The sequence below is a fragment of the Anolis carolinensis genome, unplaced genomic scaffold (assembly GCF_035594765.1).
Source record: "Anolis carolinensis isolate JA03-04 unplaced genomic scaffold, rAnoCar3.1.pri scaffold_12, whole genome shotgun sequence".
Taxonomy (NCBI): Eukaryota; Metazoa; Chordata; class Lepidosauria; order Squamata; family Dactyloidae; genus Anolis; species Anolis carolinensis.
The window spans coordinates 19411154-19427321 of NW_026943823.1; the positions used below are offsets into that span (position 1 = coordinate 19411154).

The 16168-nt window shown below is 39.8% G+C and overlaps 1 protein-coding gene and 1 long non-coding RNA gene across 4 annotated transcripts in view; one reads left to right on the forward strand and one right to left on the reverse strand.

The window, feature by feature from the left end:
• Window positions 1–16168, reverse strand: part of fgf13 (fibroblast growth factor 13) — a 267783-nt gene that overhangs the window by 160422 nt on the left and 91193 nt on the right. The window lies entirely within an intron of this gene.
• Window positions 4892–14242, forward strand: LOC134294052 (uncharacterized). Its single transcript, XR_010001037.1, has 2 exons — window positions 4892–5037; window positions 11916–14242. It is a non-coding gene; the product is annotated as an uncharacterized LOC134294052 (long non-coding RNA).

Genomic DNA, 16168 nt, shown 5'->3' on the forward strand with positions numbered 1-16168 from the left:
AGAGTTAGGCCTCACTTAGGCCTCTTTCCCACTGCCTATAAAATACGGATTATTAGATTTGAACTGGATTATATGGCAGTGTAGACTCAAGGCCCTTCCACAGAGCTACATAACCCATTTATAATATTATCTGCTTTGAACTGGATTATCTTGACTCCACACTGCCATATAATCCACTTCAGTGTGCAGTCAGACACAACTGGACTTAATGTCAGGAGAAAACCTTTACCCTTGACCTTAACTACCACCAATTCAATACTTTATTTCCCATAAAACCAGACTTCGCCACAGCAACGTGTGGCTGGGTACAGCTAGTATATATAAAGGGGTAATGAAATTTCGGCCTAGGACAAAACAACAAAACTACACATCTCAAAAACACTAAACTTGACAGCAAAACCCCTCATCCATGCCTCTACGTTCATACAACAAAAAGCTCCAGCTACTCCAGAAAACGGCCAGGCTTTGAGACTGCAAGGCTATTCACTGCTATTCCACCTGGCCAACAAAGGATTCCCATAAGCCACAGCAACGCGTGGCCGGGCACAGCTAGTAATAAATAAATAAGGTGATTAATTACAACATTCACACTGGCTTCCAACAGACAAGAGTTCTTTTCCCTACCCAGGACTTTCCACAGATATATAAACCTTCCTTGCTTAGTTTTCCAATATACCTCACAACCTCGGAGGATGCCTGCCATAGATGTGGGCGAAACGTCAGGAGAGAATGCTTCTGGAACATGGCCATACAGCCCGGAAAACACACAACAACCCAGTGATTCCGGCCATGAAAGCCTTCGACAGCATATCTCCTTTATTACTCTGGTTTGTGGATTGTGTTCTCCGATGTCAAGGGTTGGGGCTTTCAAATATTGCAGACTGGTTTCATCCAAGATTTTAATCACAGGTATTAAAAATCCACCTTCTTACCGAAAAAGAAAGCCTGGCCTCATCAAGATGTTTTACCCTAAAGCTCTTGTCCTGTTGCACTTCCCTCCCAGACACTGCCTTCCTTGTCTCCAGTTTTATGACAAGAAGCCAATGGAGTAATGAACTGGCAATGAAATCGTGCACCGGAGAGGCATCCTCCTTTCTAACCCAATTATAGTAATTTCTCGGAGGCGCTTGGATGTAAGTTGCCTTGTCTATGAGACAGAGATGCAGAGAGGGCCACCCCGATCGTTCCGAAATCCACACAATTTCCAATCCTTCAAAAAAGGTGGCTTTTGCGTGGGACAAAGGAAAGGCAGTGCTTATAGTATTCCTAATAAGCCATTAAAGATGACAGTAATAAAAAGTAATTGGCTTTTGAGCAGCCAGCAAGGAAAATGTTTCTCCTCCTGACAAATTGGGAGTGAGAGGTTGAGATTCAAGCAAGAAAGGAGAGAAGGGAAAAGGTGGAGAAATATAACCAAAAGAAGGAAAGAAAGAACGAAGGGCCTGCACTTAAACACAATCGGCGCTGACAAAATCCCCACCTGCCAGCTGCAGAAGGCCACCTTACTGGGATCTGCACGCATTATTTGCCGATACATCACACAGCCCTAGACACGCGTGTTCAAGTACAACAGCCAGCAGTGTGTCTGCTGTGGACTCAACTTGTTGTGTTTCAAATTATTATTATTATTATTATTATTATTATTATTATTATTATTATTATTATTATTTTATGACTCAGGAAACAAGATAGACATGCTGGATTTCATATCACAAAATCACAAGTCGAACACTTCCCAAGTGTCTAGGACTGTGTGATGTATTTTCGAATGATGCGCACAGATCCCAGCAGGGTGGCCTTTTGCAGTTGGCAGATCGTAATTTTGTCAATGTCTATTGTTTCAAAATGCCGGCTGAGATCTTTTGGCACGGCACCCAGTGTGCCCATCACCACTGGGACCACCTGTACTGGTTTCTGCCAGAGTCTTTGAAGTTCAATCTTGAGGTCCTGATAGCGGCTGAGTTTTTCCTGTTGTTTTTCGTCAATGCGACTGTCACCTGGGATGGCGACATCAATGATCCAAACCTTTCTCTTTTCCACAACTGTGATGTCTGGTGTGTTGTGTACCAGAACTTTGTCAGTCTGGATTCGGAAGTCCCACAGTATCTTATTATTATTATTATTATTATTATTATTATTATTATTATTATTATTAATTGTGTGACACAGCAAACAAGATAGATATGCTGGATTTCATATCACAAAATCACAAGTCGAACACTTCCCAAGTGTCTAGGACTGTGTGATGTATTTTATTATTATTATTATTATTATTATTATTATTATTACTATTATTATTATTATTTATTGTATGACACAGAAAACAAGATAGATATGCTGGATTTCGTTTCACAAAATCACAAGTCGAACACTTCCCAAGTGTCTAGGACTGTGTGATGTATTTTCAGATGATGCGCGCAGATCCCAGCAGGGTGGCCTTTTGCAGTTGGCAGATCGTGATTTTGTCAATGTCTATTGTTTCCAAATGCCGGCTGAGATCTTTTGGCACGGCACCCAGTGTGCCCATCACCACCGGGACCACCTGCACTGGTTTCTGCCAGAGTCTTTGAAGTTCAATCTTGAGGTCCTGTTAGCGGCTGAGTTTTCCTGTTGTTTTTCGTCAATGCGATTATTATTATTATTATTATTATTATTATTATTATCATTATTATTATTATTATTGTGTGGCCCAAATGATTCATTGGAACTTATGCCTCAAGTACCACCTCCCTGCAGTAAAGAACTGGTGGGATCACAAACCTGCAAAAGTATTGGAAAATGAGCACGCAAAGATACTGTGGGACTTCCGAATCCAGACTGACAAAGTTCTGGAACACAACACACCAGACATCACAGTTGTGGAAAAGAAAAAGGTTGGGATCATTGATGTCGCCATCCCAGGTGACAGTCGCATTGACGAAAAACAACAGGAAAAACTCAGCCGCTATCAGGACCTCAAGATTGAACTTCAAAGACTCTGGCAGAAACCAGTGCAGGTGGTCCCGGTGGTGATCGGCACACTGGGTGCCGTGCCAAAAGATCTCAGCCAGCATTTGGAAACAATAGACATTGACAAAATTACGATCTGCCAACTGCAAAAGGCCACCCTGCTGGGATCTGCGCGCATCATCTGAAAATACACCACACAGTCCTAAACGTTTGGGAAGCGTTCGACTTGTGATTTTGTGAAACGAAATCCAGCATATCTATCTTGTTTGCTGTGTCATAATAAAATAATAATAATAATAATATTTATAATAATAATAATAAACCAGTGCAGGTGGTCCCGGTGGTGATGGGCACACTGGGTGCCATGCCCAAAGATCTCAGCCGGCATTTGGAAACAAGAGACATTGACAAAATTACGATCTGCCAACTGCAAAAGGCCACCCTACTGGGATCTGCACGCATCATCCGAAAATCCATCACACAGTCCTAGACACTTGGGAAGTGTTCGGCTTGTGATTTTGTGAAATGAAATCCAGCATATCTATCTTGTTTGCTGTGTCGTACAATGTCGTTGTGTCAACGATAATAATAATAATAATAATAATAATAATAATAATAATAATAATAATAATAATAGGGGTTTTAAGAGAAGAAGAGACCCCTTGGGTCATTTAGCCCAGGGGTCCCCAAACTTTTTAAGCCGAGGGCCAGTCCACAATCCTTCAGACTGTTGAGGGGCCGAATTATCATTTGAAAAAAAAAATACAAACAAATTCCTATGCAAACTGCACATGTCTTATTTGTAGTGCAACAACAACAACAATAGAATACAATATTTAAAAATGAAAACAATTTTAACCAACATAAACCTATTAGGATTTCAATGGAAAGTGTGGGCCTGCTACTGGCCAATGAGATAGTCAAGTTAATTAGGATTGTTGTTGTTGTTGTTGTTGTTGTTGTTGTTGTTGTTGTTGTTGTTGTGTGTCTTCAAGTCATGTCAGACTTTGGCCGAGCCTAAGTCTAAAATTATTTATTTATTTACTGCATTTATTTACTACATTTATATCCCACCCTTCTCACCCCGAAGGGAACTCAGAGCAGCTGTATGTACATACAATATATTATATTATTAGCATAACACAATATTAGCATTATATATTACTATATTGAACTATACCACTATACTATTATATACAGTAGAGTCTCACTTATCCAACACTCGCTTATCCAACATTCTGGATTATCCAATGCATTTTTGTAGTCAATGTTTTCAATATAACGTGATATTTTGGTGCTAATTTTGTAAATACAGTAATTACAACATAACATTACTGCGTATTGAACTACTTTTTCTGTCCAATTTGTTGTATAACATGATGTTTTGGTGCTTAATTTGTAAAATCATAACCTAATTTGGTATTTAATAGGCTTCTCCTTAATCTCTCCTTATTATCCAACATATTCGCTTATCCAACGTTCTGCCGGCCCGTTTATGTTGGATAAGTGAGACTCTACTGTAATATGTAATATAAAACATATAATTAATATTATTATATGGTATTACTATTAGTATTATATTGTATAACATAAGATTATTATCAATATTATATGTAAATACAACATATTATATCATTAAAACTGATATAAAAATATTATATTATAAAACTGAGGGCGGGGGCCAGGTAAATGATCTTGGAGGGCCGCATCCGGCCCCCGGGCCTTAGTTTGGGGACCCCTGCTCTATGGACTCAGGTTCATTGATGGCACTAAGGAATTGCAAGTTTCTTCCACCAATTCTTGAATTTTAGACATTAATAGCATCTAGATTTGTGAATTTTCCATTGGGTCAAGAAGAAAAGGGTCGACATGAAAAAGAGGGGGGGGACATTAAAACAGCAAGAGAATGGTTTTGTTTTCTCCAACCACTCCTGACCACTTTGCTACTTTACAAGGTACATGTGTTGTCGAGCCCGGCGAAGGAAATGCAGGCCACGTTGCATTGGCAAAGATAACGCATTCTGACAGAATGAACTGAAGCATGGCTGCGGAGGTTATTGGACATCTCTGCCGCTCAGGAAACAACCGGTAACAATTTAAAGGGTTTTAAACATATATTTCCCTTTTCATATATAATTGAGTACTTCGCTGTCATATCATGGTTTGTAAAGCATTTGTCTCTGTGTCTTCTAAAAAAATAATTCCATTGAATTAATGCAGTTTGACATTACAGTAGAGTCTCACTTATCCAAGCCTCGCTTATCCAAGTTTCTGGATTATCCAAGCCATTTTTGTAGTCAATGTTTTCAATATATCATGATATTTTGGTGCTAAATTAGTAAATACAGTAATTACAACATAACATTCCTGCGTATTGAACTACTTTTTCTGTCAAATTTGTTGTATACCTAGAGCCGGTCCAACAATGAGGTGAATTAAGCGGTTGCTTGGGGCGCAAAACATAAGGGGCGCAGTTGAGACTGCTTTTTCTGTTGATTTCTTGTAAAACATGATGTTTTGGTGCTTAATTTGTAAAATCTTAATGTAGTTTGATGTTTAATAGGCTTTTCCTTAATCCCTCCTTATTATCCAACATTTTCACTTATCCAACGCTTTTATTTTTCAGTTATTGGTTTTGGGGGGGGGGGGGCAAATTCTGTTCGCCTACACTTGAAAAACACCTAGAGCCGGCTCTGTGTATACCATAATGTTTTGGTGCTTAATTTGTAAAATGGGGCCGGGCTGTGGCGCAGCTGGCTAGTAACCAGCTGCTATAAATCACTACTGACCGAGAGGTCATGAGTTCGAAGCCCGGGTCGGGCTAAGCCTCCGACCATTAATAGCCCCGGCTTGCTGTTGACCTATGCAGCCCCGAAAGACAGTTGCACCTGTCAATTAGGGAAATTTAGGGACGCTTTATGCGGGAGGCTAATTTACAACACCATAAAACTGCCAGCAAAACACGAGGAAAGGAATGAGGAAGTATAGCCACTTCTGGACGGAGAAGCAACAGCTCCCCCTGTGGCCGGAATCGTGAAGCTGGAAAAAATGTTAAAAATGCCTCTGAGTCTGTCTAATGCATGTTGTTTGTCTGTTGGCATTGAATGTTTGCCATATATGTGTTCATTGTAATCCGCCCTGAGTCCCCTTTGGGGTGAGAAAGAAGGGCGGAATATAAATACTGTAAATAAATAAATAAATAAATAAATCATAACCTAATTTGATGTTTAATAGGCTTTTCCTTAATCCCTCCTTATTATCCAAGATATTTGCTTATCCAAGCTTCTGCCGGCCCGTTTAGCTTGGATAAGTGAGACTCTACTGTACTTGAATGGCCATGGCTCATGAACCAAGGGAGTTATAGTTCTACAAGGTCTTGAATCTTCTCTGCCAAAAAGTGCTGATGTTTTACCAAACATCTTTATAGACAGCCAATTCTCTCACACCAGAAGCAACTTGCAATGTGTTTTCAAGTTGCTTTGACATGATTAAAAAAAAAACTACCAGTTTAACAATGTATCTCTTTTAATAACAAAATTTTTGCAGTTTAATAAACTTTCTCCATGTTTTTATGATAGAACCAATGAAGAACTGACATTTGTCACCCGGGAACAAAATCATAGGGTAGAAACCAACATGAAGAATCTCATATTTTCTGAGTGCAGAGACACACAGTGATGCGAATATCTGCATCTTTTGGCCAGAATCGGGATATTCAAGCAACTTTAAGTCTCGTGCTTTTTGTCCTTTGGTGAGAAACATCATGGGATCCAGGGCGAGGTATTCATTTATTTATTTACAGTATTTATATTCCGCCCTTCTTTCTCACCCCGAAGGGGACTCAGGGCGGATTACAATGAACACATATATGGCAAACATTCAATGCCAACAGACAAACAACATACATTAGACAGACTCAGAGGCATTTTTAACATTTTTCCAGCTTCACGATTCCGGCCACAGGGGGAGCTGTTGCTTCGCCGTCCAGTAGTGGCTGTACTTCCTCATTCCTTTCCTCGTGTTTTGCTGGCAGTTTTATGGTGTTGTAAATTAGCCTCCCGCATAAAGTGTACCTAAATTTCCCTAATTGACAGGTGCAACTGTCTTTCGGGGCTATTAATGGTCAGAGGCTTAACCCGACCCGGGCTTCGAACTCATGACCTCTCGGTCAGTAGTGATTTATAGCAGCTGGTTACTAGCCAGAACTTAACTGGGTTTGATTCATTGAAAGCCAGAGGGTTCTGGGCATTGTAGTGTTAAAAAAAACCCCTTTTCTGGGAATGCCCAGCTTTGTGATCTTTGAAGCTGGCTTTGGACATGCAAAATTAGATAAAGGAGCCTTCCGCTGCATATCGTAGATCAGCTTCCTTCACAATCGTCATTAAATCTCCATTCGCCCTGTCCACCCACTCGCACCCGAAAAGAAGTTTAAATTGACAAAAGACCCAATGCGATAGAAACCTTTCATTATCACTGCATTAGCAATTGACTTGGCCTGGCGTTCGTCTCCATGCCTCAACCTCATTCACCCACTATATAAACCAGAACAAAGCCAGTGCACAAATATCAAGGCAGTCTGCCAGATCCTGGGCTGGGAAGGAGTGATAACAGACCAAGGAAAAGGATCCGCTGGGCAGAAGTGGGTTCGGGCCAAGCCAGAAGTGAGGATCCTGCAAACAGAAGCATTTCTGCCCTTCTGGAGGATCATCTCTATATATAAAAGAGTGATAGCATCACGGCAACCCACAAAACAACAAAACTACAGGCCCCCCCAACATCTAAATTTGATAACACAGCCCATCATCCACGGCTCTAGGTTGATACAACAAAAAGAAAAGAAAAATAAAGTCCTAATTAGAGAGAGAGGGATAATTGTTTTTATCCAATTGCTGCCAGTTAGAAGGCTAAGCTCCTCCAACTTGGTCTCCTAGAAACCCAATAAAAAATAATAAAAAACACTAAAAAATTAATACAATAAAATACTATAACAGAAAATAACTAAAAATAATACAAGAAAATAATAAAATATAATAAAAAGATAACTTACAATAAAATTTATAAAAAAATACAAATAACGTCAAATAAAAATTACACATTTTTTAACCAATACCACCACCACTTTGCCACAGCAACGCGTGGCCGGGCACACCTAGTCTATATATATAAAAGGAGAATGGCATCGCTCCACCGGGCAAAACAACAAAACTAAAGGCCCCCCAACCCAGAAAATTGACAACACAATCCCTCATCCACGTCTCTACGTTCTTACAAACAAACTACACATCCCTAACCTCTATGGGGCCAAAAAACCCCCAAAAACCAGAATGCACCCCTTTGTGACCCACCTTGATTGACACTAAACAGCCTTGCAGCTTCAAAGCCAGGCTGCCTCCTAGGCCACAGCAAAGAACAAAAACAAAAACACAACTTCAGCGTGAATTTTAAACCCTTGTGTAGAAGGGGTCTCATATAATCCTGTTCCTGGCAAATCATATAACATTATCAATCTATATATATAAAAGAGTGATGGCATCAGGGCAGCGGACAAAACAACAAAACTACAGGCCCCCCAACCTCGGAATTTGACAACACAACCCATCATCCACGCCTCTAGGTTGATACAACAAAAAGGAAAAAAAAAAGTCCTAATTACAGGGAGAGGAATAATAGTTTTTATCCAATTGCTGCCAGTTTGAAGGCTAAGCTCCGCCCACTTGGTCTCCTAGCAACCTACTCAGCCCAGGGGACAGGCACAGTTAGGCCTCACTTAGGCCTCTTCCACAGATTATCAGATTTTAACTGGATTATATGGCAGTGTAGACTCAAGGCCCTTCCACACAGCTATATAACCCATTTAGAATCTTATATTATCTGCTTTGAACTGGATTGTCTTGACTCCACACTGCCATATAATCCACTTCAGTGTGCATACTAAACATAAAGACAACCATACAACAGACATTCAATACCACCACTACCTCAACAATTTCTCACCAACACCACCAGACAACGCCACAGCAATGCATGGCCAGGCACAGCTAGTATAATGTATAATAATTACTGTGCTCTAAAAATAATACACAACAATATAATCTCTAAAATCAGGACACTAAATAAACAACAACACTCAGAACACAGGGGAATTCCACACAGGAAACAACCAGGAACAGCTAACACCTCCCAACAAAGGATTCCCTCACGCAGGAAGTAGCCAGGTTTGGAAGCTACAAGACCATTCAATGCTAAACAACTTAAATAATCACACCCAGCTAACACGTCCCAGTAAAGGATTGTCCTAAGTACTAACCAGGCAGACCTTGAAGCTTCATGCCTATTCAATGCTAATCAAGGAGATCCGTGGCAACACCTGCCTCAACCAGACAACAGTTCTTTCTACCACACTGCACATTATTCCACACATATATCAACCCCTTTGTGGCCCATCTTGATTAACACTGAACAGCCTTGCAGCTTCAAAGCCAGACTTTGGAAACCACGAGGCTACTTCATCTCATTCAACATGGCCTAGCAAGGATACCCTATGTAGAAAACAGCCAGGCTTTCAAGCAGCGAGGCTATTCACTGCAATTCCAATTGGCCACAGCAACACGTGGCAGGGCACAGCTAGTGGATGTATAGTTTTGTAAACAGATCAGCTTTTTGGAGAACCACTTTAAAGTTTGGACTGAAACCTAGAGCAGGTCCACAGTCCCATTGTTTCTGCCATCGTTGATAAATGTACACGTTGTAGTGCTGAATGTAAAAAGAAAATTGACATTGTGTCCTGGCAGTGTGCTTGGAGAGAATGGACATGATATAGTAAATATAAGGATGAGAGCCTCATAGGGCAGCAATGAGAAGAGTCAGTGGTTTCCTGTGCCGGCGCTGGAGTGCATTTGAAGAAGTCATTTGTAACCCCTTATAAAAAAATTACAAGGTCTAAAAGTGTATCAACTCTTGCCCTGTCGTTTGTTTAAGGAGCCTATTCATGTCACTTCCCCGGAGCTCACAAAAAAGTAGAAAGCAAACACCGAGCTGGAGAACAGCTTGTTATGGAGAGATACTATCTTTTTGAAAGCCATCTAAATGCAAATATATTCATCTTCTGCTAACACGCTGTAGAACCATTATTCTCACATTTCTCCTCGCTTCCAAGTTCAAATCTAGAGAGCAGTGAAAAGCTCAACTGGTTGTAAAATATCCCTCTCGTAAACAAGCTGAAGGAAATCATATCAAGTTGCTGGTCCTCAACGAAGCACGTAGTTCTGTGGAACTATTTCATGCCCAATACTGATCTCAACTAAAGCAGATCAATGAAACGATCAGATAACACTATAGGTTCCGTAGATTCAATGTGTTGTCTCTAGTTGACAAACAGCAATAACATCCCAGGGTACATCTACATTGTGAAATTAATGCAGCTTGACACCACTTTAACTGTGAAATTATGGCAATTGCAGTTTTACTTGGTGCCTCACCAAACTACAGATCCAAGGATTGAATAGCATTGAGCTATGGCAGTTAAAGTGTTATCAAACTGCATTAATTTCTCAGTGTAGATGTCTCCTTGCTAAACTATTTGCTCTTAGCATAAAACAATGTTTCTTTTGGTCTCCGCCATCCTCTATATCAGGGGTCCCCAAACTAAGGCCCGGGGGCCGGATGCGGCCCTCCGAGGTCATTTACCTGGCCCCCACCATCAGTTTTATAATATAATACATTGTATATACATATAATATTGATAATAATATTATAATGTAATACAATATAACACTAATAATAATACCATATAATAATATTAATTATATATTCTATATTACATATAATATTACTAATAATTTTACAGTATAGTGGTATAGTTCAATATAGTAATATATAATGCTAATATTGTGCTATGCTAATAATATAAGGGCTCGGGCTGTGGCGCAGTCTGGAGAGCAGCTGCAATGAATCACTGCAATGAATCACTCTGACCAGGAGGTCATGAGTTCGAGGCCCGCTCGGAGCCTATGTTTGTCTATGTTAAAAGGCATTGAATGTTTGCCTATATGTGTAATGTGATCCGCCCTGAGTCCCCTTCGGGGTGAGAAGGGCGGAATATAAATGCTGTAAATAAATAATAAATAAATAAATATAATATATTGTATGTATATATAATTTGTAAGCCACTCTGAGTCCCCTTTGGGGTGAGGAGGGTGTGATACAAATGTAGTAAATAAATGTGGTAAATAAATAAATAATAAATAAATACATTTTAGACTTAGGCTCGCCCGAAGTCTGAAATGACTTGAAGGCACACAACAACAACAACAACAACAACAACAACAACAACAACAACAATCCTAATTAACTTCACTATCTCACTGGCCAGAAGCAGGAGCACACTTCCCATTGAAATCCTGCTAAATGTATGTTGGGTTAAAATTGTTTTTATTTTTAAATATTGTATTGTTCTTTCATTGTTCTTGTTGTTGCTTTTGCACTACAAATAAGACATGTACACTGTGCATCGGAATTTGTTTGTATTTTTTTTCCTTTGGGTTGCAGACTCTTCAAGATGTTTGCAAAGGCTTCATGTATGTTGAAATCAGAGGGGAAATTAACAAGGAAATTAGTTTCTTCTAACTAGCCAGTCATAACCATCTTCTGGCTTCCTTTGATGAATTTTTCACTTCAAATAGTCATCCGGGTTTGATGTGCTATGTACCAAAGCCAGGAAAAGGAATGCTGCATTTGTTCCCATTGCACCAAGATTTATCATTTCAGAAATGGAGTTAGACTATCATCCAGACTGAAGATAATTCAGTTATGCCCCATCCCAGTGAAACAAACCCATTTGGCATGATCCCTTATTACAAAGGTCCTTATGTTTTAATAGGACTGTTGTTAAGGCAGCAAATAACTGAATATCAGATGTTCTTAAGGAAAGAGTACAAAAGACCCATTGCTTTCTTCTATTTCTTCAGGCATTCCCAGAATCCTCACGATGATGACTGCTGCAGAAAGGAGAAACACCAAGAAGATATCCTGAATGTTTATGATGAACATGGATTACGTTTCTTGGTATGGGTATATGCCTTCAAGTTCCCTATCAATTATGGAGACCTTGTGGATTTCAGATGATTTTCTTAGGCAAGGAATGTCCAGATGTAGTTTTGCCAGTTCCTTCCTCAGAAATATAGGACTTTATCACATAAGCCTGTAATTCCATCACAATCACATTGTTTAAGCAAACAGAAGCATACCATTACTGGAACTACATCTTTCACAACTTGGCACAATTGCACAATGCTGGCACTGTGTTGATGCAAAATCCTATTATCAGTTCATACAGATAGATTAGAAGAGAATTGTTGTCCATACGGATGGACTAGAAGACCACTGTTATCCATACAGATGGACGAGAAGATCATTGTTATCTGTACATATAGACTAGAAGACAATTGTTGTCCATACAGATAGACTAGAAGACAATTGTTTTCCATACGGATGAACTAGAAGACCATTGTTATGCATACAGATGGATGAAAAGATCATTGTTATCCATAAGGATAAACTAGAAGACAATTGTTATCCATATGGATAAACTAGAAGACAATTGTTGTTCATATGGATGGACTAGAAGACCATTGTTATGCATACAGATGGATGAGAAGATCATTGTTATCCATACAAATAAACTAGAAGACAATTGTTGTCTATATGAATGGACTAGAAGACAGTTGTTATGCATACATATGGATGAAAGATCATTGTTATCTATACAGATAGAATAGAAGACAATTGTTGTCCATGCGGATGAACTAGAAGACCATTGTTATGCATACATATGGATGAGAAGATCATTGTTATCTATACAGATAGACTAGAAGACAATTGTTGTCCTTACGGATGAACTAGAAGACCATTGTTATGCATACAGATGGATGAGAAGATCATTGTTATCCATAAGGATAAACTAGAAGACAATTGTTATCCATACGGGTGAACTAGAAGAAAATTGTTGTCTATATGGATGGACTAGAAGACCATTGTTATGCATACAGATGGATGAGAAGATCAATTCTATCCATACAGATAAACTAGAAGACAATTGTCTATATGGATGGACTAGAAGACCATTGTTATGCATACATATGGATGAGAAGATCATTGTTATCCATAAGGATAAACTAGAAGACAAATGTTATCCATATGGGTGAACTAGAAGACAATTGTTGTCCATACGGATGAACTAGACCATTGTTATGCATACATATGGATGAGAAGATCATTGTTATCCATAAGGATAAACTAGAAGACAAATGTTATCCATATGGGTGAACTAGAAGACAATTGTTGTCCATACGGATGAACTAGACCATTGTTCTGCATACATATGGATGAGAAGATCATGGTTATCCATATGGATAAACTAGAAGACAATTGTTGTCTATATGGATGTACTAGAAGACCATTGTAATGCCTACATATAGATGAGAAGTTCATTGTTATCCCTACGGATAAACTAGAAGACAATTGTTGTCTATATGGATGGACTAGAAGAGCATCGTTATGCATACATATGGATGAGAAGATTGTTGTTATCCATAAGGATAAACTAGAAGACAATTGTTGTCCATATGGATGTACTAGAAAATCATTGTTATCCATATGGATGGACTAGAAGACAATTGTTGTCCATACAATTGACTAGAAAACCATTGTCATCCATACAGATGGATTAGAAGATCACTGTTGTCCAAATTCCATTACACTAACTTGATTCTAAAAGAAGTAGAAAGAAGGAACCTGCTTTAGCAAGTCTGTTTGCTTTCCTCCATGTGTTGAGATATGAGAAACCATTCAGAACAATCTGGATCCACCCATTTCATTTTCTAATAGTTTTCCCAATTGTGGGCATGCCAGGGGAAAATAGCACCCACTCACTGCCGTTTATAGCCAGACTTTCTCAACTTTGCTTTCACTTGCCTGAATGTATGACTCTAGTAATTGTTCCGGACCTGTGCCTGGAGCATTGCCCTTCAGTACGTAACACATTATATATCTCCTAGACTTATTACTGTTCTCTGTAATTTGTTTCTCTGCTGCCATCACAAGAAGAGCCCACGGGGACAAGGACTCAAGGGCGTGAACAACTGCTCCTGGCTTCTTGGTGGCAGTCTCATAACTTGCCGTTTTGCTCTGATTTCTTCCTAACTGTGACTATCCTCATTCCTGTTACTATGACACACACATATCTCTCTCCCTTCTTGCAAACTGCATCAGAAAAGTAAAAAGACAAGTGATGAGGCATGTATGAATCAGTCTTTTTTTTGGTCAGTGTGTCATTCATGTTGCCTCATGGCATTTTGACTACAGTAGCTCTTCACGTTCACAGAGGATAGGGGCAGAAAGACAGAGGGAATTTGCTATTTTTAATCTGAGAGAATTCTCTAGGAATCTCCAAGCCCACCAGGATAACATTATGGTCAACTTGGAGTTGACTTTAAAGTTGTATGAAATGATATAGAATATCTAGGTCTAGGTCAGAGGTCCCCAAACTAAGGCCCGTGGGCTGGATTCGGCCCCCAAAGGTCATTTAACTGGCCCCTGTACTAAACTTTAGATTTAGGGTTGACCTAAATTACTTGGTCTTTGGAGGTCCCTTTACTTAGCTACGGCCTTATGAGAGCATCTAGATGGCTTTTGGAGGTCACCTTCCTTATCTATGGTCATATGAGACCATCTAGATGGCCTTTGAGAGTCCATTTCCTTATCTATGGTTTTATGAGATTGTCTTGATGGCCTTTGGGGGCCCCCTTCCTTAACTATGGTCTTATGAAACCATCTAGATGGTCGTTGAGGGTCACTTTCCTTATCTATGGTCTTCTGATAGCCTTAGGACATCATCTAGATGGTCTTTGAGGATCCTTTTCCTTACTGATGGTCTTATGAGACCATCTAGATGGTCTTTGGAGGTCTCTTTGCTTAGCTATGGCCTTATGAGACCATCTAGACGGTTTTGGAGGTCATGTTCCTTACCTATAGTCATATGAGACCATCTAGATGGCCTTTGAGGGTCCCATTCCTTATCTATGGTTTTATGAAATTGTCTTGATGGCCTTTGGGGGCCCCTTTCCTTAACTATGGTCTTATGAAACCATCTAGATGGTCTTTGAGGGTCCCTTTCCTTATCTATGGTCTTCTAATGGCCTTAGGAGATCATCTAGATGGTCTTTGAGGGTCCCTTTCCTTACTGATGGTCTTATGAGGTGTCCTTGCTTACCTATGGTCTTGAGATCATCTCTAGGTCTTCAAGTGGTTCTTTCTGGTCAACCCCTGGCAGATGTTGACCACAGAATCACATGGGAGAACATACACGTTTCTAGAGGTCATAATAATCAAATCCACAAACAGTCAAATCCACAAAGTTAAACCTGCAAATGTGAAGGGTTGGTGTCCATGAAAAAAATACCTCTTCAGGTTAGATGCTGTCTTGAAGTGTTGTGTGTCAAGTGCCAACAACAGAGATTATTGTTTATATGTGTGCATGTAAACAATAATCTCTGTTGTTGGCACTTGACACACAACACTTCAAGACAGCATCTGGGACTGCCCCTGTGTCTCAGTCTGTAAATCTCAGACCTTGGGATAATCCTGAAATGTGCCTTTGAAAGAGGTGATTGTCTAGGGTCACGTGTTCAGGGGACAATTCTAGTAGTGCCTTTAAGCATCAAACCAGCTTTGAAACAATGGAGATCTTTGCTGGAAGCCAGCTCATGAATCAGCTGCTATGATTCACCAGACATCGCCTGAAACGTTCTGCAGGGTTCAAGAACCCAAGCTCGGGATGAGTCAGAAAAGAGCCGTAGATTTTCCTCTAAAAGCTTTCTCTAAAAGTGACCTTCCTTACGCCCATAATATATCTTAACTTATCATTATAAACACTAATGAAAGTGAAAGCCTTAACCTCTCTCCATTTCCACTCGGCCTTAAATATTGATCTTGAGTCGCAGTTATTGAATAAGAAAATCTGATTGAAAAGTTAGTTGGTCACCACAGTTCATGAATTCCAGTGGCATTGACAACTATTGCAGGCCACCTCTCTGGTGGGACCAAAACGATGACTTTCTATGAAGCTGAAGGTGGTTTCCTCAATGACCTCGGATGGGATGGGTGGCTAAAGAAAAGACCTTGGCACCAGATGGTGAAGGAGAGAGCAATCTCAGCTAGACTG